The sequence below is a fragment of the Aquila chrysaetos genome, chromosome 12, assembly GCF_900496995.4.
Source record: "Aquila chrysaetos chrysaetos chromosome 12, bAquChr1.4, whole genome shotgun sequence".
Taxonomy (NCBI): Eukaryota; Metazoa; Chordata; class Aves; order Accipitriformes; family Accipitridae; genus Aquila; species Aquila chrysaetos.
In genome coordinates this window covers 27,039,789-27,063,905 of record NC_044015.1, presented here as the reverse complement: position 1 = coordinate 27,063,905, position 24,117 = coordinate 27,039,789, and the positions used below count along the sequence as shown (strand labels likewise).

General features: G+C 40.0%; 1 protein-coding gene across 7 annotated transcripts in view; it reads right to left on the bottom strand.

The window, feature by feature from the left end:
- The window catches only part of TTLL7 (tubulin tyrosine ligase like 7), an 81,349-nt gene extending 69,909 nt beyond the window's left edge, over window positions 1-11,440 (bottom strand). For 5 of the 7 annotated variants that reach the window (XR_003926072.2, XM_030033593.2, XM_030033597.2 and 2 more), the window contains exon 1: window positions 11,192-11,440. The gene's annotated coding sequence lies outside the window, so the exon portion shown is untranslated. Of the gene's footprint in view, window positions 1-9,442; window positions 9,574-11,191 lie in introns of those variants that run through there. The other 2 variants (XM_030033596.2, XM_030033595.2) reach the window with 2 other exon arrangements.
- Between the last annotated feature and the right edge of the window lie 12,677 nt (window positions 11,441-24,117).

Below are 24,117 nucleotides of genomic sequence, written 5' to 3'. Positions count from 1 at the left end.
AGAGCCATGCCTTAGCCCCACATGAAGTCTGCCCCATCTCATCTTATATTTTACAGGCCTACGATTCATAGATCTATTTCAGCATCTCTAGAAACAGACTGCGGTCATCACGCATGGCCCATGACAACTATGACTGAGGATTACATCATCCTAATTCACATGCTGCCACGTAACAGTGTTTTCTAGTTTAGCAACAAGGACGACACTCCCACAGCAGCCTGAAATATAAATTGGCAGACAGTAGCCTCTATTTTCAGCACCTGATGTGCAAACATTAAACAAAAATCAGGCCTTGAATAAGCCACCCAGTGTACTCACAAGAAACATCTATTCAAAGTCTTCTTGACCATGAAAGTACAAGAAAGGTGCTCTTACGTGATCACCGAATTGTTTATCACATTATACTGACACTTCCAACTATGGATCAATTTGCTCGGCTCCACTGGGAATACTCATGTGCTTGTATGAGGGTTGGTAGACCTCAAATATTTTAATGACTGTGCCATATACTTCTACTCTGTAAAGAATAAATGACAGTCAGAAATATTCACAGCTGGCCAACAGTATCACTAAGACTACTGCAACCAACACTCGGTGCTAGTCATATTTTACAAACAGCTGATAAAGTCACCCAGAAACTCCAGCAGCTAAAGAACATTTCAGCAAAAACATGCTTTCCTCTCCACAGCTCTTTGTGGGTCATTGAGGTACCACTGATTTGAAAATATTTTTTGCAAATGAAAACAGGAGAAAATCATGAGTTTCTAAAGTATGCAAGTCCTCAGAAGCTTCTCTAACTGGAATTGACCTGATTTATAAAAATTCCTTTAAAAGGCTGGATTGGCTCCAAACCCTCTGTGTCACGCTATTTTTATCCATTGTAGGGGATCTAAATAGAGTCACTATTCTCATCAGTAATGAGATGAGACTTCAGTATCCTACTATAGGAATATTTTGTGTATATACTGCTCACCTGTAGAGAAATACAGCATGTAGTCAGAAAGCCTAGAAAAATAACATGCCTTAAATATTGACCATAAATTGAATAATTTAAATACCCAAAACAAGAAAGAAAAATGAAGTGCATCAGACTTTATATACGCTAGCTTTAATTTTTCCTTAAAAGAACAAAGCATGACAGTAGCCTACCAAAAAGTACTTTTCTGGGATATGCTTGAACTCAGGATCATAGTAATGTACCTTCTGAATGATAAGTACAGCATGACTGATGCAACCCTGTAGTATTGAACAGTTTATTTACTGAGTAATCGTACAATGCTTCTGAGCTACAGAGACCATACTGACGATGGCATCGTAGCTTTTAATGTAGTTTAAAATAACTCCAAAATCTGAGGAAATAACTGCCCTAAGCATGCCTATTTGCCTTCATGACTTTAATCACAGCAGCACCACAGTTCCAAGTTTGGAACAATATCACAGTTAGTCCTGTCCTCATCCATCTTGGTCAACTCCCAAAAAGCAACACTTAATAGCAATTGGCTCTAGAGTGCGTGTTTGGTTTTTGGTTGTTTTTTGTTGGTTTTGTGTTTTTTTTTTTAAAAAGGCATTGTTGGTTAAGAGCTACACTTAAGAAATGTACTGAAATAAAAGTCCTCAGCCAGAGGCTAGAGCAATGGGATATTCAATTCATTTAGCAGGGCTGAATTTGATTTTTCATTGCTCTAATCTTGTATTTTTTAAAGGTGCATTCTTAATGAAGCAAAAAGGCATAAATTTACAGAAATACATGCTGGCTGCAAAGTTAACTGGTTTTCAAATATTCAAAAGAAACAAATACATTAATTTCTTATGATGTTATAGCAACATACACCACTACCACCCAAAATAAAACATGATTGAGAACTGATCCACATATTGTTTTTTTTAATCATCATATTATCTTAGGCTGAAAATTACAATGTTTATTGTTTTGTGCTTCTGAATCTCTCAGACATATCACACCCTTCATACTGTAGAAGAATTTTTTGTAGCCACAGAGTATTATATTTACCTGATAACCACAGAAAAGGAAAAAAGAAATGCACCAAACTGAGCCAAATGCATTTATAAATACAGATGTATGGAAAAGTTACAAAACACCTATTAACCAGAAGAATAAATCTTTCAGTAAATGCTTAATGCAAAGTGTTAGTACAAATGAGAATGAAGGAGACCATTGATAATCCAAACAGAAAGAGATGGAGAATAAATTGGGATTCATAGTTGGTTACTGATACAGCACTCTGAATATTATCTCACAAATATGAAACTTCTTCCAAAGTTTTTATGCTCCTTTGATTGCTCAGATGAAGAAAGAGCTTTTCTCCAGGAAATTTCCCACTTCCATCATTTGGAAAAAATGTACACAAAGTACAAAATTTGTGTAAAGAGTGTAAATGAGATCAAGCCATATGTAACAGGATCTTCTCTGTAGCCCAGTGAATTAAATATAGACATTTCTATTGACTTTTGCAGACTTGTTATCAGTGTTTCAGTTCCAGAACAGCCCTGCTGGTGGCACAGTTCAGGAACATATTAAGACACAGACTCATTTGGTAACAAGACCAACCCATGTCTCCCAGGTCAAAACTACAGTCCATTTAAACCAAACCTTCATCACAGTAGAGATTACAGCTAAAAATAACTGAGTTGCCTCTGAATTTCTCTCTTTCTTAAGATTACAAGCTTCAAGTATCACTTTCAGACCTGCTTGGCTGTCTAGAGGCAGTGCTTCACATTTCATAGCTCATGTGGGATTCACAGGTTCAGAAACAAGGATAATTGTGCAGGTGATATATAGATATATCACCACAGAAAAAGCTTCATGCTGTTCGCCAGAAGCATATTTTGCCTAGCTAATGGATCAAGATCTACTGTATTCAGAAGGTGCTCCTGAATCCAGTTCTCTGTTATAAGGAAAGATAAACTGCAAGCTCAAGGATGGATGAGAAAGAGCATAAATACAGAGAAAAGGAGCAAGAACCCTGGAAAAAGAACTTATTCCAAAATATGTGGTGGACAGAATGCATAAGCATTCAAACTGAAGGTAATGTATTTCAATTAAAACAGTCTGCAATAGAGACCAATAGTTGGGGGGGGGGGGGAACACTTTAGCAGCAGCATGTGGCAGGATGATATACCAAATTCTTCTGCATACAAATTACTGATAAGAGTGCAGAATGTTTATTTATCATGTATTTAACTGACGAGATTACACACTGTAGAATAAACAGTCATACCAGGGCCTCCCACTGATATGGAAACAGATTTAAAATAATTCTGCAGTAGAAGTAGCAAAATGAAATCACTTACCGTTACTGTTGCATTGCTGAAACTATCTGAAGAGTCAGCCCTCTGGAAACAGATTTTTCTATCAATAATTGACAGCTGATACAGTTTCAGGCAGTGCTAGTACACCAGGGAAAGACATGCTGCAGCAGCAGCTCCTTCCCATTTAGCCTATCCCTAGCACTTTTTAGATCTCTTTCTTAACCCTTTCTAGGTATTTTCTCCCTGTGTTTTGGGTGAAAAGAGAAAGGCATGATACATGTTACAAGGAAAGAATGCATTATTTCCCACTTTACTTAGAGTGTGACAAGAGCCGTGGGAAGAAAGTCAGTAGGATTTAGTCATAACAATAAGCTAAAGAGAAATAAAATCTAAAAACAGAAAATGACTCAGTGGCTGGGAAGGAGTTATACCAGAGACATGAGGTACTGTAACCAGAACAATGATTTCTCCAAACGTAGAATTAAGAGGTCAAGACCACAATAACATAAAATAATAGCAGAGAAGTAAACTAAAGATAAATAGTTTATAATTTGCTATAAGAAAAATGGTTCTGATTCTCTTCCAGCCTTGGACCAATGAGATTCAGGTTTTGAAATCAAACCTATTTGGTTTCAGTGAGGCCAGGATTACAACCTTATAGAGCAATTTTTAAACCAAATGAAATCTTAAGTGAAGTAATGGAAAGAGAAATGTTACTTCCTTTCCTGGGATAACTCTGTAGTATTCTGAAACCATTCACATTTCTTAAATTTGGTTGTTTTCTTTTACAATGTCAATTTATATCAACGAGAAATTGTTTTCTGACATCATTTTACAAGATGACTTTTCTTTGTTGTATTATTTTTCTTTTTTTCATTAAGAAAAGATTGGTCTGATCTGACAGCTCAGTACATTTTAATAAGGGTGGATTGTGGACCATGAAAGCCATATGATAATAACAGGTTTGGAAAATTTTTTTATTCAAATGGGTTATTTCTCCTCACAGGGAAAAAAAAAAAAAAAAAAAAAAAAAAACACAAACCACACACAACCTCGAGAAAACTCTGGAGAAATCAACTGCACTCTATTCTCTTGTGTCAGTTTTACAGCAGTCAGGTCCATTGCATGTGCCAGACAAGACCAATTGTACCACTACTGTCACACCTGTACTACTAAGACAAAATATTGTGGAGAGCCAGATTCTAGTGAGAAGGAGAAGGATATTTTCACATAAAGTGTTTGTAGTCCTACTAGCTGTAGTGCCATCCTTCAGGAATCATATGCAGGTAGAATGAAGCTGGGAGCTGAATGTGCAAAGGCTACAATATACATAAAAGACATTTCCTGTTACTTCCTCCCTCCTCCTTAGTTTACAAATCATAAGAGCAGATGTTCTCTCTGAACACAGAGAACGTCTCTCTTGCTTGCCCATTCAAGTGAAACAGAAAATCAAACAAATGTGCACATTTGCACCATAAGTACTAAGAAGTAAGGCTCTGAAAATTCAATAGCTCTGCCACAGTTTGTTGCCATCTTCCCCAGTTCATAAGAAGTATGGTTCTCCCTTTAACACAGATCAGTAGGGAAAAACACTACAATGAAATCCCACAGATGACATTGGAAGCACATTTAATCCTCAAATATAAAGATACAACAGTGGATTCATCTGTATAAATGTAGACCCCCTACAATGTAGATTTTCAGCTGGTTTCTCTGGGCTGCCTTCACAGACAGCCTACATATAGTCAGTGTAAGCAGCTGCAGGTATCTGGATTGTAGTCATATAAACATTGGTGAGATAAATCCCATCCAAGTTGCTCAGCTTGAAAATCTCACTCTACTTAAACAAAAAATGACCAAACAAACAAACGCAACCCACCAAGGATTAAGGCCTCTACTTGGGCCATAATTGGACAGGTACATCTTCCAAAACTGAAGAATATATTAATTCAAGGACTTTGAAACAGTGGGAAATTACAGGAGGAAACTCAATGTAACCAGCTGAGACACAATTTCCTGTGGAATCACAGAACTGGGAGTGAAATCTGGACATGTCTCCTGAAGTCTCCTCCCACAGATGACTTTTCTGCATGGGTCCTCATACTGTCTTGGTTCCAATTTTCTTAATCTCCAGCTGTTGCAGAGAGTCAGCCTCAACTGGACCATTAATCTATTATCCTCAAACAGCTGGAACAGCATTATGCATGCATGTCCCACAACTGACAGAGAGGTATTTCTTCTTTATCAATGAAACTAAATGGTGTCCTGACTATCTATCTGCATTAGACATTCCCAAACACCCACTCACAAGAATGTATCTTCTCTTTTATTTTCATTTCTCATAAATTTTATTTCATTTTCTCAGAAAATATCAAAGACTTGCTTCCTATATGTGTTTGTATTCCTCAGTGTCGCTTTTGGCAGAAAGGCCACAATGCCCTTTCATTGTCTCTTCATATCTAGAGGCAACAGAGGAGAGTAATGTACAGGCTTTTTTAAGTGACTGCTTGGGGTCATTAACTGCATTATTTCTCAACTGGTGTCCAGAATTTCAAATCCAACTCTGTATTGTTCCCTTACTTTTCTTCTACTTCTTCACTTGTGGGTGCTGCTCTGGGTCAATATGCTATGAGATTCCCAATTCTACTAAAGACCTTGCAACAGTCCAAAACAGCACTGACTCTGTCTCATTGTGCAGTAACACTTTATTTTACTGACTGAATATATCCTCTCCATCCTCAGAAACATTCTTTTCAGCAAATGCTTCCATTTTTAAAATGGTACAAAACGTACCAAAGTCATGTTCTCACATCACTTTTTTTCATTTTTAAGCAAAAAATCTTTTATTCAAATTAATGCCTAATTGTTAATGCTCACTATTAATTTATAGTCTTTCAAAGACTTCAGGTTGACATAAAGATAAAAAGTTAGGATAATATTATATCCCTCTAAAAAGCCACATTAACTAAAATGTAATAAAAAAGGGTGGTTTTTCCTGGGTGAATAAATTGCACATCTTCCAGACCTCTTCCATCAATAATTCATGCAAAGTGTTTTAGCACATTTGTCCCACCCCCCACGCCACCAAGATAAGCTTGGAAGGATAAAACAATATAACAAATTCAGAGAAATTTCATGTTCAATGAACACTGAACACATGACAACCACCCAAAAAAGCCAAGAAAATGCAGACTTCCATCACATAGCACTATTCTATATTTTTCAAGAAAAGTCCATTCTGAGCAAGCAAATAAGAGCAATTTCCCCATCAAATCTCACAATCTTCTGCCTTGTCAGTCCACTCTTTTTTGTGTTCATAAACAGTATCTAGATCTTTGCCTCTTCACCTGCATGAATTCAGTATTAAACATCCTATTTCATTTTCTCATGCTATACTCCAATGCTTCCACTGCACCCTATAGAGATATTATTGTGCTGGTTTTCAAGGGCTAAAAATAAAACAAACACATGTCAACCCAAGGACAAAGTTGGAAGGAAACATACTTTAATGTAACCAAAGAAGAATATATTTAGCATTTTGCTACTAAGCAAGGATGAAAATAAACATGTCAACACATCACTGTGTCTAACTGTGAAGCCCACACCCCACTCAATTCTTTCTGCAGCATTTATTGTATATGAAAAGTGGATTTAGTCTTTCTTTCTTCTTAAGAGTGACTGTTAGTAGTCTGTTACAACTGCTGGCCAGAACGGGCATCTGAAATGCAGTGCAAAGCACTTCTATCCTTTTAGGCACTCAGTTTTTCTATCAATTAACAGTACTGTAGCCATCTAAGGTGCATTTGATCAGTGGTGCGTATTAGACTTCAGTCTGGAATCCTTCCAAAACCAAGTACAAGCATAAGTGGGAATTGGCATGCCACTCGCTCCACAGAAAGGAAAGTGCAAAATGAGTCCTAAACCAGAATGTTGTTTTCTTTTGCATTTCTTTCATTATTGTTGTCAGTTTGGGCTCTCCATAAAGCAGTACTCTTTCTGTGTCCACAGAGATCAAGAAAACCACGTGATTATATTCTTAAATATTGCCTTTGAAGCCAAGATTTTTTTTTTTAATGAATACCTATATTTTTAACATTTTAAACTATTTGAACGTATATTTTTAACATTTGGAAAAAATATTACAACTGTATATATTGCTCTTCATTTTGGAGATCCTGTATTCTGGTTAAAACTGATGTTGAAGGCAAGAACCATTATGCCTGCTTTATTTAGTCCTTTAAAACACAAAACCAAAAATTTGTTCTACTATGTTAGAGCTTGTTTCCTCATGTACGGAATTCAAGGCAAGAGCAAAAATGTTGATAAATGAGTATAAATTAATGTAGTATTTTAAAACTATTTTGAACAGCTGCACAAACATTTAAGAGAGAAGGCAAGGAAGAACATTGGGAACAAGCTAAGAGTTCAACCCCTACAGAACCTGTAGGTTCCTGCATCCATCACCACAAAGAAAAGTATCCGGTAGACTGAGGCACTATGGAACCTCCTGGTCTGAAAGAACTTCTGGCTCCAAGAGTGGTGCTACTGTGGAACAGAAAGATTTGCTCCAATACCCAGCAGATTCAAAGGTTGACCGCTTCAGTATGTCACAACGTTTTTTCTCCCATACCCATTCTCAGTTACAGATGATTCTCTTAACCATCAGTGTAGTAGACATCAATAAATTCCATTCTAAATTTAAAATACATTAGTATTTTAAATATTAATGTTAAAAAGGTTCATTGGTTCCAGTAAACTTTAAAGGAAGCTCGTAAAGTCTGCAGGAGTAGCTGCAAAGTACCATTCTGGCAGGGTTTTAGGTAAGCATTAATGGAGCTCTAAAGAGCTTCCTGGTGCTTAATAAGGGCCACTTGAATCCTACTGCTGGAAGTCAAACTGCCCCAAGTAACTTCCTAGGTGTGTAGAAAATGAAAGTGAATCTGAGGCTAACTATTCTAAAGTTCACAAAAGAAAAACAAAATCCAGCTAATATCCTCCAATACATATGCTATGGTACTTGCAATGAATTTTCTTAACTTTGACAGTTTGTATGCATCTTTCCAAATAAAATGAACTCCCCCTATCTTCCTATGGACTTTAGCCCTCTTTTACAAAAATATGACTATTCCCTCCCACCTCAGATCAATATAGAGTCACTGTGTCAACTCTGGATGATGGAAACATCTCATCAAACAGTAAAAAGACTGACAAGCATTCATCCCTTTCTTCAGGGACTGACACAAAGCCTATCTATACAATTCAGTGTCTTTATGATTTAGAATTGGCCTATAAGTCACAACACTTCAAGGCAGTAGTAACACTCAATATTTTCTGAAGGTTTGCAGAAACTTACAGATATGAGAAATAAGCATTGTTGGTTTCAATAAGCTGTCTTTACACTGATAAAATTATAGCACAAAACCGAAAAACATTAGTGACTCACATATCAAAAAAACATCTTGCAACATGTTGTCATGTACATTTTTAAAGACAAGACAGAAGCTTTAAAAAGTAGATGCAAGGTAGCTTGGGAAATGTTATCAATTTCTCTATTTCAGACATTAAGATTTCATTTCAATTTCCTTGTTTTTCTAAGAATTTCCATCCTTAAATTAATAATGTGTTCTGAATGCATATGTGACATCTGCAGGTATCTATTAAATGCAAAAACACTGCTTAATACAACATTAAAACATAGTGAAGAAAAAAAGCCCAGAACATTAGAAAATGTGGAAGTTCAAGAAGTGACTCATTTACCATATGTATCCTACAGCAATTTTTAAAACTTATAATATCCACAGATAGAGATTCAAATCAAGAAATCATATTTCCATCTTTCTTGATGCTGACAATTCAGAGCAAGCACATTTGGCAGTCAGCATTAGTCTGCCACATTTCACCTTCAGAAATGTATTTATGGCTTTCATTATCAACATACAGTATTATAAAGATCTTAGAAAAAATCCTAACTATACAAAAGATTGCAAGATGGTTTAGTGTCTACTGCTTGTTGACCAATTCATCTCTCAGTTCTTCACACTTGTCCACAACTTAATCTACGCTGCCAATTTAACACTGTCGGCTTTGGAAGAGCGTGGGAACAAACCCTTATTTGATTGCAAACCTGAGCCTCAGATTACTAAAATGATTGCTAGATTACTGAAATAATTACCTAATAACTGCTGACAGGCTTGATCTCCTGCCCTCTTCTAACACTCCCAAATTGGTGGGCAGATCCCTTTGGAAGTACGTGGAATATATCCAGACCATCAGAAACATAGAAGGGGGGTGTTTTTATAAAAAAAAAAAAAAAATTGGCAAGTATGGTTCTAGAATTTCTTGCATAATATTGCCAATACCTACAGGTAAAAACACATTCTTTCCTTATGAAAGAAATTCCATATTCTGTCTGAAATAGCTCATGTAATTTTCTGAAGCTTTGTAACATTTGTCTTCAGAGAATCCGGCTTCAAAAATAATACTTCCATATGTCAGTGTAGACATTATATTTACTCACCGTGTAGGAAAACCCCTGGCGTAATAACTGCTTCTGTCATTTTTTGTTCAAAGTAGCATTAACACGTATCCTATTTCTATTAAAAACTACATTCTAGTACTTAAATCAGAGGCAAAAGCTTCTACTGATGCCATGCCACTGTATATTTTGAGATACTCTGTAGAATTTGGGGAACAACCAATTCCCACACAGAAAAGTGCTTCTAGTCTTTCAATTGTGGAAATAACCAGCAGGATTTCTCCAAGTATTGTTTAGATAGGTACTAACAGCCTGGAACATAAAGGTAATGAAGGATTTATGCAGAAAAGTATACTGAACCGGGGGGGAGGGGGAGGTGTTGCTTGGTCGGTTTAGGGTTTTTCTGAGAAGGCACAAGATCTAATTTTGGTACTCAAACTGCAAACACACAAGGCAGGCACAAGAGTGATCAATACTGAGTCCTTAAGTCAGTTTCACAGAGTTCAGCGGTGTGTTCAAATTCCAGCATCAACTGCTCTTCCCTTTTGCTTAAAATTATGTGTGGTTTCAATAGCAGAAATTCAAAAAGATCCCACAGATTATGGGCTTCCAACTAAGCACGGGAAGAGATTTGACTTGCACGTCCAGAGATGTAACTTGTTCTACATTTTAGCCTCCACTGGGTACCACTGCCAAGAGACGATCCCATTTCAACCTTAACTGGCTCCGGAGAGACCCGGCCGTACGTGCGATACGACCTGCACAGACGCCGGACTCCGCATGCAAAATTTGACGGGGCGGGGGCGAGAAAATGAATACCTTCAATCCTGAAACGCCTCCTTCCTCCTCACACTGCGACAGGCAGGCAGCCGTCCTCCCCTCCCGACGCGAGGGCTGCCCGCTGCATTCAGGAAACTTCCCGAGGGGCCGCTGCCCGCCCGCACCGCGCGCTCCCGCCCGCACCGGCGCCGCAGCCCCGCGCTGCCCGGGGCCCGCCGCCGCCCCGCCCAGGCCGGGGACCAGGCTGCGGGACCGGGGGCCGGCTCTGCGGACGGCACTTGTCCGCGGGCCGGGCGCCCGAGAGGCAGCGGGGGCTGGCGGCCCTTCCCCGCTCTCCCGCCCCGGAGCATCGCCCCGCAGCCGGCGACTGACCCCGCTCCGGCACGGCTCCGGGCGGGACCCGCACCCCGCGGCTGCCCAGCGCGCCGGCCGGCTCCCCGTCGCCCGCAGTCCCCAGGCTGGGCAGGGCCGCCCTTCCCCGCCGCCCCGCCTTCGCGGGCGAGCGATGCTGAATCACGACGGGCAGCCGCTCCGCCGCCTCTCCCCGAGGCGGCCCCCGCGGACGACAGCCTGGCCCCCGCAGAGCGCGGGGTAGGCGGCGGAGGAGAAGGCGAGGCGCGGGCGGAGAGAACGAGCGCCCCGCCGCTCCGCTCCGCTCACCGTTACCTGGCGGGGCGGGAGTCGGGAGGGCCCCGAGAGCTCCGGCCGTCGCGGGCGGCGCGGCGGGGCCAGGCCGGGCGGAGCGGAGCGTGCTGCGCCTCACGGGCGGCGCGGCGGGGCTCTCCCGGGCGGCAGCATCCGAGCCGGCGCCTGCCGAGCCGGGCACTAGCGGGAGGAGGAGCGGGAGCTTACGGCGGGGAGCTGGGAGAAACCATTCCCCGCGAGGGGGCACCGCCGGTGGCCGGCCAGGCGGGGCGGGGAGGACGGGCCCTCCTCCCACACAGGTAGGTGCGAGGAGAGCCCTGAGGAGCGGCGGGCGGTGCCCGCCCAGCGGGGCAGGCGGCGCCGGCGGCGGGGGCCAGCCCTCCCCAGCCGCCGGTCTCCCCCCCACCAGTCGCGGTGGGAGCGGCCCGCGCTGTCTGCCTGCCCGAGGACGCGAGCAGAGGACTTGGCAACGGCGCGGGCAGCGCCTCGCCGGCCCGGGCCGGGGCCGGCGAGCGGCCGCCGCGAGGCGCGCTTCCCTCGGGGCAGGGTGCGGCCGCCTCCCTTCGGCCCCTCAGAGCCGCGCTTCCCGGCCGCCGCGGGGCGAGGGGACCCGGGGCCTGGCTCCGGCTGACGGGCAGCGCCTCAGGCAGCGCCGCTCGGGCGCTCCCCGCCGGCCCCGGCCTAGGAGCCCCGCGGGAGCACCGGGGGGCCGTCGCCGTGAGGTGCGGGGGGGGCCTTCCCGGGCGCCCGCAGGACTCGGCGGCGGCGGGGACCTGCCGCCTGCGCGGGCAGCAGCGGCGGGGCAGGCGGGAGGCCCCGCGGCGCTGCCGGCGGCGGTGCGCGGCCAGGGTGCCGCTTTGGGGGGTCTGTCGTCACCGGCTGAAAGCCCTGCGCCTGTGCTGATGCATACGCCTTTTCAAAGCGGTTTTCCCCCTCCCGTTTGGTCTCGTAGCCAATGTTTTTCCTCCTGTGTGCGTTAACTGCCGTGTGCCGCTCTGAAAGAGCCGTTTCAGTCTTTTCCTGAAATACTTTGCATCCTAGCGTGAGGCACGTGACCTAATCAGATAAGTGCGTTAAAGATTAAAAAAATGGGGAAACATTTGTCAAATGAAGAATTTAATGATGTTACCAAAAGAGTGAAAAACTTCCAAAAACATCTTTTTTTGGAAAGAAGCTATTCTTCTTTCTTCTAAAAGCCCAACTGAAATTTAATCCATTATCTCAATAGATTGTGTGGTGTCCTCTTTGCCTGTTAATGAAGGTTAGGAGCCAGATTCACAAGCAGTGGAAATCACCATGGCATTGGATTTAGGCTGATTTATGTTTGCCGTGGAACTAGCGGTAACCTTTTGTTGACTTACTCTTGTTGCTAATATTTGGGGTTTCTTCTGTTTTATCAGTTAATTAACTCACTTTATTCATACTGTTACATTCTTAGACATTCCTCACTACTACATACCTTTAAAATCAATTTCACTCTAACATTTTCTCCACAAGCTCTTGGCTAAAATAGGCCTTCCAGGAATATCTCTACAGCTACCTTTCTAAAGTAGGTAGAAATAAATATATTCAGTAGGCTTAGTTTAAAGTTTTCTTTTTCTTGGTCAGAAAGAACCGGAACAGAGGAAGTTGACAATCTTAAATGATGTGAAGCAAGTAGATTGAAAATTTAATTGCAGCTTGATCAGCATTACATTTTTTGTTCTACTTTTAACATCTTGCAAGGCAAGCTGATATTTTAATGGGAACAGGTTGTGGGCTTCTTGCAAATACTAGGATAATTGTTAAGGACAGAAAGCCACAAGAAAAATCCTTCAGGGAATCCTAGAGAGATGTCAGACTTTTCTCATGTGTGGCATGGATTTGTAGCTCGTAAAGTTGAAGAATTTATTACTTTTTACAGTCATATTTTTCATTGGGTTTTGTTATAAAACATTGTGGGTTTTACTGATATGTAGAAATTATCATTTATTTACCATTCAAGCCTTTGTTAGGCTTGTCAAAGAAGCAGAGGTGTAATTTCTGCCCACAAACATGTAATCTCATGGAAATTCACATGCTTGTTTGTGTAGGTAAGTGTTTGTGGGAACAGATCTAAATTTTAATGAAAGAAATCCCATGCTAAAACAGAGGCAATGGGATCTAAGCTTGTCCCCATGTAAGCACTCTGTTTTTCCTACAGCTGTGAGAAAGCTGTGTTACAGGATGCTCATAGAGAAAGGTTTGATTTTCTGTTAGTCGTTTGGAATGCTGCCACTGACTGCAGATGAAATCATTTACAAGGTTTACATCCATTGCATGTTATCTCCAGGTCAAAGCTTGCTTCAGGCCTACAGCAGATCCTGCCTGCTTTTAGCTGTATATCCACATTCCATACCCTAAACCAGGTCTCTACACCCCAAAGTCTGAGGTGCACCTCCCTGCTGAGCAAATTATGTTATATTGTGGGAAGAGCAGCAAATCACAAATGAGAGTTTATGATGAGATGTACCCAGCTGTTGCTTTATACTTCACATGCAAATCTGGAGCTTGGCAATACAACTGTGCCCTGCTCTGCTTCTGGGATGCTTTTTCTAACAGCCTCACTTCCAAGGTGCAGCTAATGCTTCCCCTTTCCAGAGGAGGGCTGGTACAAACAGGTGCCGGTTTCAGCTAGGAAATCACAACCCATGACAGCCTCCCAGCAAAGACCAGAGCCTGACAGCATAAATGCTTTTTCTCATCTCGATTCCTGGGAGGCGGGAGCCATTAATCTCTTCCAGAATGTGCTTTTAGTTGTTGTTTCCCAGAAGCAGATCAGATTTACTTTTTTTTAATGTGATCTGCATTCTGAATTGCTCTGAAAGTAGATGGTACTCACTATCTCCGTGTTGAAACATTAGAGCTAACAAAATTTAGTAAGAAACCAAAACAGGGTATTAAAGACACAGATGCTTGATTAGGAACATTAAATAAAGTTTTATTTTTAATATTGAGCTAGTTTAAATATTGAACATTGATGCACTTGAGACAACAGATGTGCCTAGATTATTATTGTAAATAGAACTAGCAATAAAAATACCTTTTATGGCATGAAGATAATCTTACAAATTTCACAAATAAACAAGCATAGGCAAAACAGAAAACCGGAGATCAGGAAGAATGTGCTTTCTCAGAAATCTACACATTTCTATGAATTTTCTTAGTTTTTTTCCTGTTTTTCCATCCAAGGATCCTGGGTATCTTTATGACTTTTCATTGTTATAGTAGAAGAATGATGGGGGCAATCAGATCAATCCTATCTTTCAGAGAAAGGTTGATTATTTATTTAAGCACTGCTCCTATTTCACCTTTCCTGTGATTTAGTAACATACTCCCAGAGTAATTATAAGCACTGTAATGCTGCCTATATGTAATCATCTCAAAGTCAGTAAATATAATTTCTTCACATTACAAAGGGTATAATTAAATTCTCTACAGAATATTGGTCTTTGAAAAAAGTCACAAAATAGGCTTTGAAATGCAAACATATTTCTCCTGTCCACTCAAACATCGAACTCAAGCATCTGTGGTAGGATGCAGAGTCTGATATGGTCCAGAAAACTTGCAGTTGCATTTTGTCTCTGCTGTTGAAACAGGTTGTATCTTCATGCAACCGTTAGTGCTGGGGAATGCCAAAAAGACAGTTTCAAAACATTAAAAGTAACAGTCATGAAGTTCAAAAGCTTTGAAATAGAACCAGCGTGTAGCTGTATAACAGGAAACTTAGCTATTCCAAGTGTGTTTTCTTCTGTTTGCATGACATTCATCTTGAAATATATTAAGTAGTTAATTATGCTTTTCTGAACAGGTGCACTTTCCCACTTGCTATAAAACTATGTCCAAACATAGTCTGTGCTGTCAAAAACCACCCATTTCCTAGTGCCCGACTAGAAAACATTACCAGTGAAGAAAAAAGGTTCAGCTCGAGTTCCCTCCCTATACTTTATATTACCTCAGGATTCTCGCTACAAGACTTCTCAGCCCATACATATTTTTTGCTTCAAAAAGCAACACCCATTTCTCTTATAATAAGCCATCTGCTCAGTGTGTTAGCAAAATCCATGCAACAGCTTCCCAGCAGCACCAACACCTGCTAATAGGGGATGGTGTTTCAGGCAGATACTGCCAGCCTGTCACAGCTTCTTATCTCCTATCTCTCTAATCTTCAGAGCACTGTCTGGGATTATCTCCTGGAAATCAAATGCCCAGCAAGATGGCTTGTTATTTTTTTTTATATATCAGCAAACATGTGCTTGATTGAGTTCATTACCACTGTAAACATCTTTTATTAAACAGATCAATGTGAATTTACAAGCTGTAGCAGTATGATATTGACATAACATAGCATTTCATATACAATAACTTTTTATAGTATTCATCACTCCATTCACACTCTGGGTGAAATTCAGTACTGATGTAAGCAGATATCATAACACCAAAGGTATCCACAGACTACAGTCAATTACACACAAGCTTAATGGGGCCCCTTTGGTTCAGGCATGGTTTTGAACAGCTTTAAGATACGGACACTTCTATTTTTAACCACACAAAATACCATTTCAGAGTGTCTTTATCTGTTTAGTAATCAAAGTTTGGAGGTTCTTTTTCAAATAATATCTTCAAGTTCCCATCTGCTGTCCACCCCTGTTTAAGAAAAACGGAGTCCCAGAACTTCAGCAGTTTGGAGAGGCATTTCTTTTTGTTGAGCAGCCATCAAACCAATAAAAAAAAGATTATTTCCACTGTGAAGGCTGTAAGATCAAATAAGACATAAGTCAAAGGAAAGTAGGAATTTATATCTGCTGGTCAACTAAGTTAATGTGGTCATGCAGGAAATAAAAACAGATTTCATAAATATTCACAAATCAGGGTAAGATCATACAGTGTTAGTAAAGGCAACCTATGCTATTGCTGGCCTGCAGGCCCAAGTAGAGGTGCAAGAGCTGCTCCTCCTTTGCAGTTGGACACAGGAATTAAACCATTATTTAAGCAATATGGTCTGGAATCACTGAGAAAAGCAGGAATGAGAGAGATTTCTGCCCCAGCAAAGTCATGCTGTTTCCTTTCACAGTATAAAGGTTCTCAGTATCCATTCAATCCACACCTTACCAGGTGTAACTGAAAATTGCTTCATACAGGTTTATTGAAATAAGTCTGAAGTGATCAGTTTGTTAGTTTGATGTATTACAATGTGACAACTATTGTGTGTTATATTATATTGCTATAACCATTTTTAAGGAAGATAATTGGTATCTAAGCTTTATGACCTAAAGAACCTCTAAATCTTTTGAAGATGTTGATTCAATTGACAGAGAAAAGTCCGCACTTATTTTTATTAGGGTCTTTTGATGCTTCATTAATTTAAATTTGGGCTGGGAGGAAAATAATTAAATAATTTTGCATAGAATATTAGAATTTGTTTGGATAGGCTCATATACCTTTGTCATAAGCAAAACTGTTATTCACTTGACAATACTGTACAAGAATTACTCTCACAACATTACTGTCAGGTAAATATTATGCATCTCCATTAAGGTAATGAATACAGATTCAAATTTATTCCAGTGCCATTGGTTCAATGTCATGTCAATGATGACTTTGTGCCTATCAGTAAGTACATTGTCAAAAGCCACACAGGAGATAGTGATCTGAAATACATACAAGGTTGAGAAAAATCTATTTTCAGAATTCATCTAATTTACTTCACACTTTATACACTGCTTGGAACATGACCTCTGGAGTGCCTGGCAGAACAAAGTGCACAGGTTCTCCCAGATCCCACTCATGTGCTCAATAGGTTAGATGTCAGTGTCTTACAGAATTTGACATATTTAAGATTTATTAATTTATAGCCTTGTGATGTTTCTTAATAAATATAGTTTAAAACAAATTTTTTTCATACAATATCTTCAGAATTTGTGTTCTGCAGAGCATTCCTACAGTGGAGTTAATTAGCAAACCTGTTTCCAAAATCTTAGTTCTAGATACAAGTCTTTACATTAGCTAAAGTACAGAAAACTTCATACCACAGAAATACAATATTTTTCGTATGAAAAAGACTGTTGAAGAGTCAATCTTTACTTAAATAGAATAAAACTGTATGCAGACTATTAATCTGAAGCTTGGATTTCATTAATATGCACCATTAAAACATTGAAATATGTTAGTTCCTCACTGTTTCTACATACAAGTTTCTCAAAAAATCCTAGGTGATACGAGAACCTCTTTATTTGGGTCTACCATTGTACCTCAAAGCCGTTTCCAGCTGCATGGGTAACAGTTTTGAGGTTGCTGGGGAAAGCATTTGTCTTATACAACCATAAATTAATTTTGCAATGGTGACAAACACTTTTTAATGACAATAACAGGACTATAGAATCCTTTTAGATTTTTTTTTACCTATAAAATAGAAATAACACTTAACCTTCTTTCCAAAGGCATGATAGATGTATCTGTACCATGTGGTACCCTGAAGAAGGGATGAAATATTTCCATATTCGCAGTCATTTCATTACTAGGTAGGTGTTTGAGAGAAACCAACATAGTGAGATGACATTAAAATCAATACTGACTTCTCTAGGGCAGCAAGATAGAGAAATTTCATTAACAGTGGAAAAATCTTCCCAATACCAGTACTACAAGATACACTGGGCTGCATAATGCAAAAACATCTAACTACATGTACTCAATTCTGACCCATCAGGGCTTACTTCCTTATATATAGTGTCAGATGCTCAGGTGCCTCTACAATGCCATTCAGTTTCCTGGAGTGCCTGTTAGCCTGGTGAGGTGGGCAGCTTGAAGGCAGCACACATTGCTTCTCACCCACTCAAACTGGGATGTCACAGCAGAGGACCTAAGAGGGATAGAAGTGGCAAGATATTTCTGCAGAGAGGAAGTGGAAGTTACTGTAGTGGGGACAAGGACTATCCATTTGCTTTTATAGGAATAGTTAAGTCTAGAATTACAGTAGCATCTTTTGCAACATGTAGTAAATCCTACCAAATCTGAGTTTGTGCCATACAGCAATAAGTAACGCAGGATCAGTACCTATACAGGTGGGACAGATACAGAACATAGGAAGGTACTGAATGGAAATACTGGATCTGGGCTATGGGCAGCAGTCTTGAGTCTTCTGCAAATTAAATGAACCTTTAAGAGTTCAGATTTAAATTAGAGATGCAACATGTCAAGAGGCAGCAAGAGCAGGGCTGCTTGGTAAGAGAATATGAACCAAGAAAGATCCCACAACCCCAGCTATCAGCCCCACAGTACCCAAGCAAGGTAAGCAAGACAGACCTGGAGATGGCAGACAGACCCAACCAAGAGCCCATATCATAAGGCAGTATCATGGTCATGAGGCAGGTCCAAGGCCAGGCCAGGCAGTCAGTCCATAGGCAAGGATAAGGTCCAGCAATTGCCAGACAGATCCATAATAATAAGGCAGGACTGATAACAAGCTGGAAAGCCATCCCATGGGCTGGGGATCAACGAGGAGCACAGCCAGGCTGAGGCTGTAGCTGTGCAGGAGGAGATGAGCACCCCGCCAATACAGCTCCAGCAAGAGCTGAGGGCTCAGGTGAACTTAAATAGAACTCTTGAGCCCATGGGTGTGGGGAGGCTCCAGGTGGGGCTGGTCAGAGCCATTAAGGCTTATTAGTGCCCTCGGTGCCCTGATACAACAAGATTCAGAGGAACTTGGAATTTGGGCATCTTTCCTTTGAAATGCTGTAGTACAGATTACAGGATTTTTTCATTTTGTGTTATCTTTTACAAGGAACTTTTGTACCGCATATCTCATACTAACATAATCAATATTTGTCTGGATAGGTATGTGAGATTTAATTCAGACTGTAGAAGGAACTTTCCTGTTCAGCAATAGAGTTTTGTCTACCTAACCCTTTAAATCAAATCTTGCTTGCTATTTACAACAGGAATTTCTGGTTCTAGCAAAGATAAACAATATAGGGGTTAACTCACAGGAGAACTAAGAATACCCCAACATAGGTAATATTTTCTACAGGCTGAATAATGTCTATTTGCTCTTGTTCTGTCATTTTTAGAGTTTGAAAATGTGTCTTTATTGTGTAGCATTCACCAACAGGAACTATTAACAGCAATTATAAAGTAAACTGTAATGTGTGGAGTGAGAACTTATGGAATAGCACACTATGAAGTGATCTCACTAAGTTTATGTGGATTTCCATGCAAAAAATTGCTCATGTCTTGAAAGCTGTCTTATCCCTCTTTAAGGTAATGAGTAGCATACAAATGTAGAAAGGATAGCCTGATAATAACACTCATTTCCTTAAAGCACCGTGCTTCTGTTTAAAAAGAAGAGGTTTTTAAAAAGAGGTTTTCAGCTGATGATCCAAAGCGGACAGTGGCAGATTATGGGTTTGCTCTCTATGGTTGACTCTCCAAGTCCCATCCTACCCCTATGTTTGACTAAAAGTGTATTGCAACAAAGTTGGTAGAAGAGAAATGATCCAGTACAACTTCACGTTTTATAACAAGTGCACTGGAATCAGCAGGTCTATGAAGACTTGACAAGATTTTGCCATTCAAAGTTCCAGCCACAGTTATAAGAGATTTAAATTCACATTCAATTTAATTGTTCTGCATTTTTCCCTGGTTTGACTCAGTTATATATTCTGTTTACTTTGCTCTCATTTGAAAGACTATGTAAGACTTAAAATTATATTAATTTGGATTACATAAACAAGAACTGGTTTAAATTCCTTTTTCTCTCTCAGAAAAATGAATGGAAGAGTGACATACTGTCCTAGTTTCGGCTGGGACAGAGTTAATTTTCTTTCTAGTAGCTGGTATAGCATTATGTCTTGGATTCAGTATGAGAAGAATGTTGATAACACAGGGATGTTTTCAGTTGTTGCCAAGTCGTGTTTATACCAAGTCAAGTATTTTTCAGTTTCTCATGCCCAGCAAGAAGGCTGAGGGGCACAAGAAGTTGGGAGGGGACACAGCCAGGGCAGCTTACCCAAACTGGCCAAAGGGGTATTCCATACCATGTGATATCATGCCCAGTATATAAACTGGGGGGAGTTGGCCTAGGGGGGGAATTGCTGTGCGGGAACTAATTGGGCATCAGTGAGCAAGTGGTGAGCAATTGCATTGTGTATCACTTGTTTTGTATATTCCAATCCTTTAATTATTATTGTCATTTTATTATTGTTATTACTATCATTATTAGTTTCTTCCTTTCTGTTATATTCTCAACCCACAAGTTTTACCTTTTTCCTTCCAATTCTCTCCCCCATCCCACTGGGTGGGGGGCAGTGAGTGAGTGGCTGCATGGTGCTTAGTTGCTGGCTGGGGTTAAACCACAACACGTACACAGGGTTCAACCAGAAGTTCCAAGTAACTTAATATTCATTTGTGAGATTCAGTTAGCCTAATAAAGTTACTCCTTCAGACTTTCTTCATCGTTTAATCACAAAACCACATGTTTTATAGATGAAATAATATGATATTCTGCCATGAGTTTTTCATAGCTAAAGTTTAAGAGGTGTATTTTTATATCGAGTACAAGTTATACAGCTACAATGTTAACAAGAACTAAATGAAGATTTTAATCTTAAATATTACAGACATAAAATGGAGGTCAAAGTTAACTTGTTGTTCATGGATGACTAAGTTCACCTGTCTATATATCTCCCACAGATTGCAATTATTTTATAGACAGCAATGCAAGGGAGGGACATATAGGAAGAATATCACATTTTAAATCTGGAAAAGTAGTAGTGTAATAACATATATAGCAGTAATAGTAATAATTTTCTGAAGCAACTCATTGTAATGAAACACTGGCAGGAAAGGAGACAAACTAGATAAACTTTTAATCTCATTTCTAAAACATTATCTGAAAAAAAATTTGAGTTCTGAAATATAAGGGACACAGAACCACCAGACTGTTGGTTTTTTAATTCTTCAGAATTCTGTATAAGAAAGAACCTGCTGTTTCATATCAGTAAGAACAAGCTTTAAAATATTTATCAGCAAGCTAATATTTAACCCCTCTATTTATCACGTCTAATTCACAACTCATATTGCAAAGGGTAACATTGTCACTCTTTCTTACTTTATTATCCCCAATATTTTTAAATTAGCTTTCTAATAGGCTTTTCACCTTTCTAAAGCTATCGCCTCAAAAGGCACAATAAAAACACACTATCAAAATAAAATGATAAGCAGAGTTGTCACTTTTGTATAGTCAAAGTCTTCTTTCTCATATTCTTCTTTCATTATATATAAATATTTAATCAGTAAATATTTATGTCACAACAGAAAGCAATATAGAAAACAAGAAAAAAAGCTGCTGACAGAAAAAAATGTTTATTTTTGCCACAAATCACAAACTAAAACAGAGCATAAAAGCATGAACCATTCCAAAAGAAATGTGCAAAATAAATCTCTGCAAAAGCATATGTCTCCTCATACAGTTACGGATACATGGGATCTGTCTGTCCCAAAATGACCTAGTTTTTTCTCAAGGTCCCAGCTTTTTGAAGACCACATGTTGTTCCACTGATGTTTACAAGGGTTGACCTAAGCAACCAGATAAGCCAAAGAGATTTAAAGGGGCCTGTCCTGTCTGTGCTAGAGTCTCCAAAATCACAAAAACGAAAGGAACTTTGCAGAGTGCCCTGCCTATGGAGAAACAAACGCACAGCCTGGGGTAGGAGAATCCTTCAAATTCTTCACAACTACTTGTTGTGGCAAAGAAACAAAAGGCTGCTACAATTACACTTTACATAGACATGATGATTTTTTGTTTTGGTTCAGACTATGGATTGTAATTTTTATGAACATAATAGATAATATTAACATAAATTACATTTCCTTATGATCTCATGAGATTTTTATGTCCAAGAAGCAAGAGTGACGACGTTATTGAGTGATCATGATTTATTATTTCAATTATGGTAGAAAACAGAGACCCCATTCAAAATTAGGCCCCCGTTGTGATGCAGCTGTCCAAACATATATTAAAAGACTGTGTCCAGACCAGAAGCCTGCAAATTATTCCACTCAGAGCCATCAGGGAGTGAGTAGAGAGGTCCACACACGGAGCAGATACACAGGCAGGGATGAACCTGGACCACGTACGTATTGCCGAGATACTGTAACAAAATTACAGCTTCTCTTAGTCATAAGCAACGCTTTTTCTCTCCAAATGAAATAGGTTACCTCCCCTACTGTTTTCTTTCTTGAAAGACCATATTGCATATTTTCCTGTTGAATGAGGCAAGTTCTACAAGTTCTCTTGCATAATAATTTTATCTGTTTTCCTTTCTCTGCACATGGACGTGCTCCAATTCTTCTGCCTTCATTTTCCTCTCTCTTTACCGTTTTCAAACCCTCTTCTCTTCTGTCCTGCACTGTTTCATTCCTTTACCAGTTACGATGCTCTCCTCTCCGCGGTGCGGTGAAGCTGCCCTCCCCGAGGGGTTCTGCTGCTCTCCCTGTACCTCCTCCAGCCTTTCTCCTCTCTCCTCCCTTGAAATCCAAGCTGCCGTGGGACTGCCACTCTCCGACGCCACTGACACTTTCAGAAGCCTTTGACTTCATCTGACTGTCTCACCCTAAGACTTACGGATGGAAAAGGCACTGCATAAATGATAAGTTGGTATTGATTGTATTATTAATATTTGTGTGTTAAAGGATCATTATACAAACCATTTAGCTCCCCCTTCAAACAAGGTAGCGGGTAGAAAGGACATACCCCTCCCCTGTCCTCCATAGGGAAAGTGCTTTTAACTTAAGGAGAGCGATGTAACCTGCATTTATCATTCCTAAGAAATTATAGGAATAAATTATTTACCCAGGAGAACCATTTCTAACATGTCTTTTGTGCCCATTCAGTATATCGTCCTATGCTACCCTTGAGGGAATGGATATGGCTAATTATACTCTTGTCTCTGCAATAAATTGATGGAATGTTCCGGCAGAAATGAAAGAGAGCGTGTAAGCAAAATATTTTCTTTAAGATAGTTTATGAGAAGTAACAGCTGCAAAAACAGAAAACCAACCCAGGCCCAGTGTTGCAGGTAACATCCTGATGGCACTGATGGCAAAACTTCATTTGAGTATGAAGAAAGCAAGATTTCATTCGACACGTCACAAAAATATTTTCTCTTCAGCAATGGCTTTTATGGCCTATGCCCCTGCATGTGTGTGCTTGGGGGATTAGAAATCTCAACTGTTTTTTGTCTTTTCAGTAACAACCAGGTAGGGCCACAGCTGATTTAGACATACATACATCTTTATATTCAACACTATTAGTGAAAATAAGATCTGATGTTCTAATTATTTGGATGAAGCAAGGGATGCTAAACACCACCAAAGTGTGCTGCTGAATTTCATTAGCTTTGTGAACCCTTACAAAATAATGATTCCCATAGTAAATTTGCAGTACAGCAAAGGGAAAGAGCAAGTAAATAGAACAGGGTGGGAGGCCGAAAGGGACAGAAGAGGGGGAAAAGCAGAGGGTGAGACTAAAGGCATATTAAGTCTTTGGGGTACAGAAAAGGACATTTCTTGGAAAGGAATGGAAATACTTTTCTTTTTTTTTTTAATTTTAGCAATATAAAGAAGTACAACTAGAAGGAGCAAAAGAAAATTATGTTTAAATCAGAGGATATTTTTTATTGTGATAAAAATAAAGTAGACATAAGGGAAGATTTCTGAGGAGGGATATCAAAGGACAAAAAAGCAGCTGTTTCAAGTGTTATACACATAAAATCCCATCATCTCTGAGTTAAAATGTTGCACCTGGACATAACAAGTAAGTGCAAACATTATCCCTAACATGGTCAGGCTTCTATACATCCTCTGTTAGAGATCCTGATTGATTGTCTTTACCATAAATTATTTGAAAGGAATTACAGCATTGGAAACGAGAA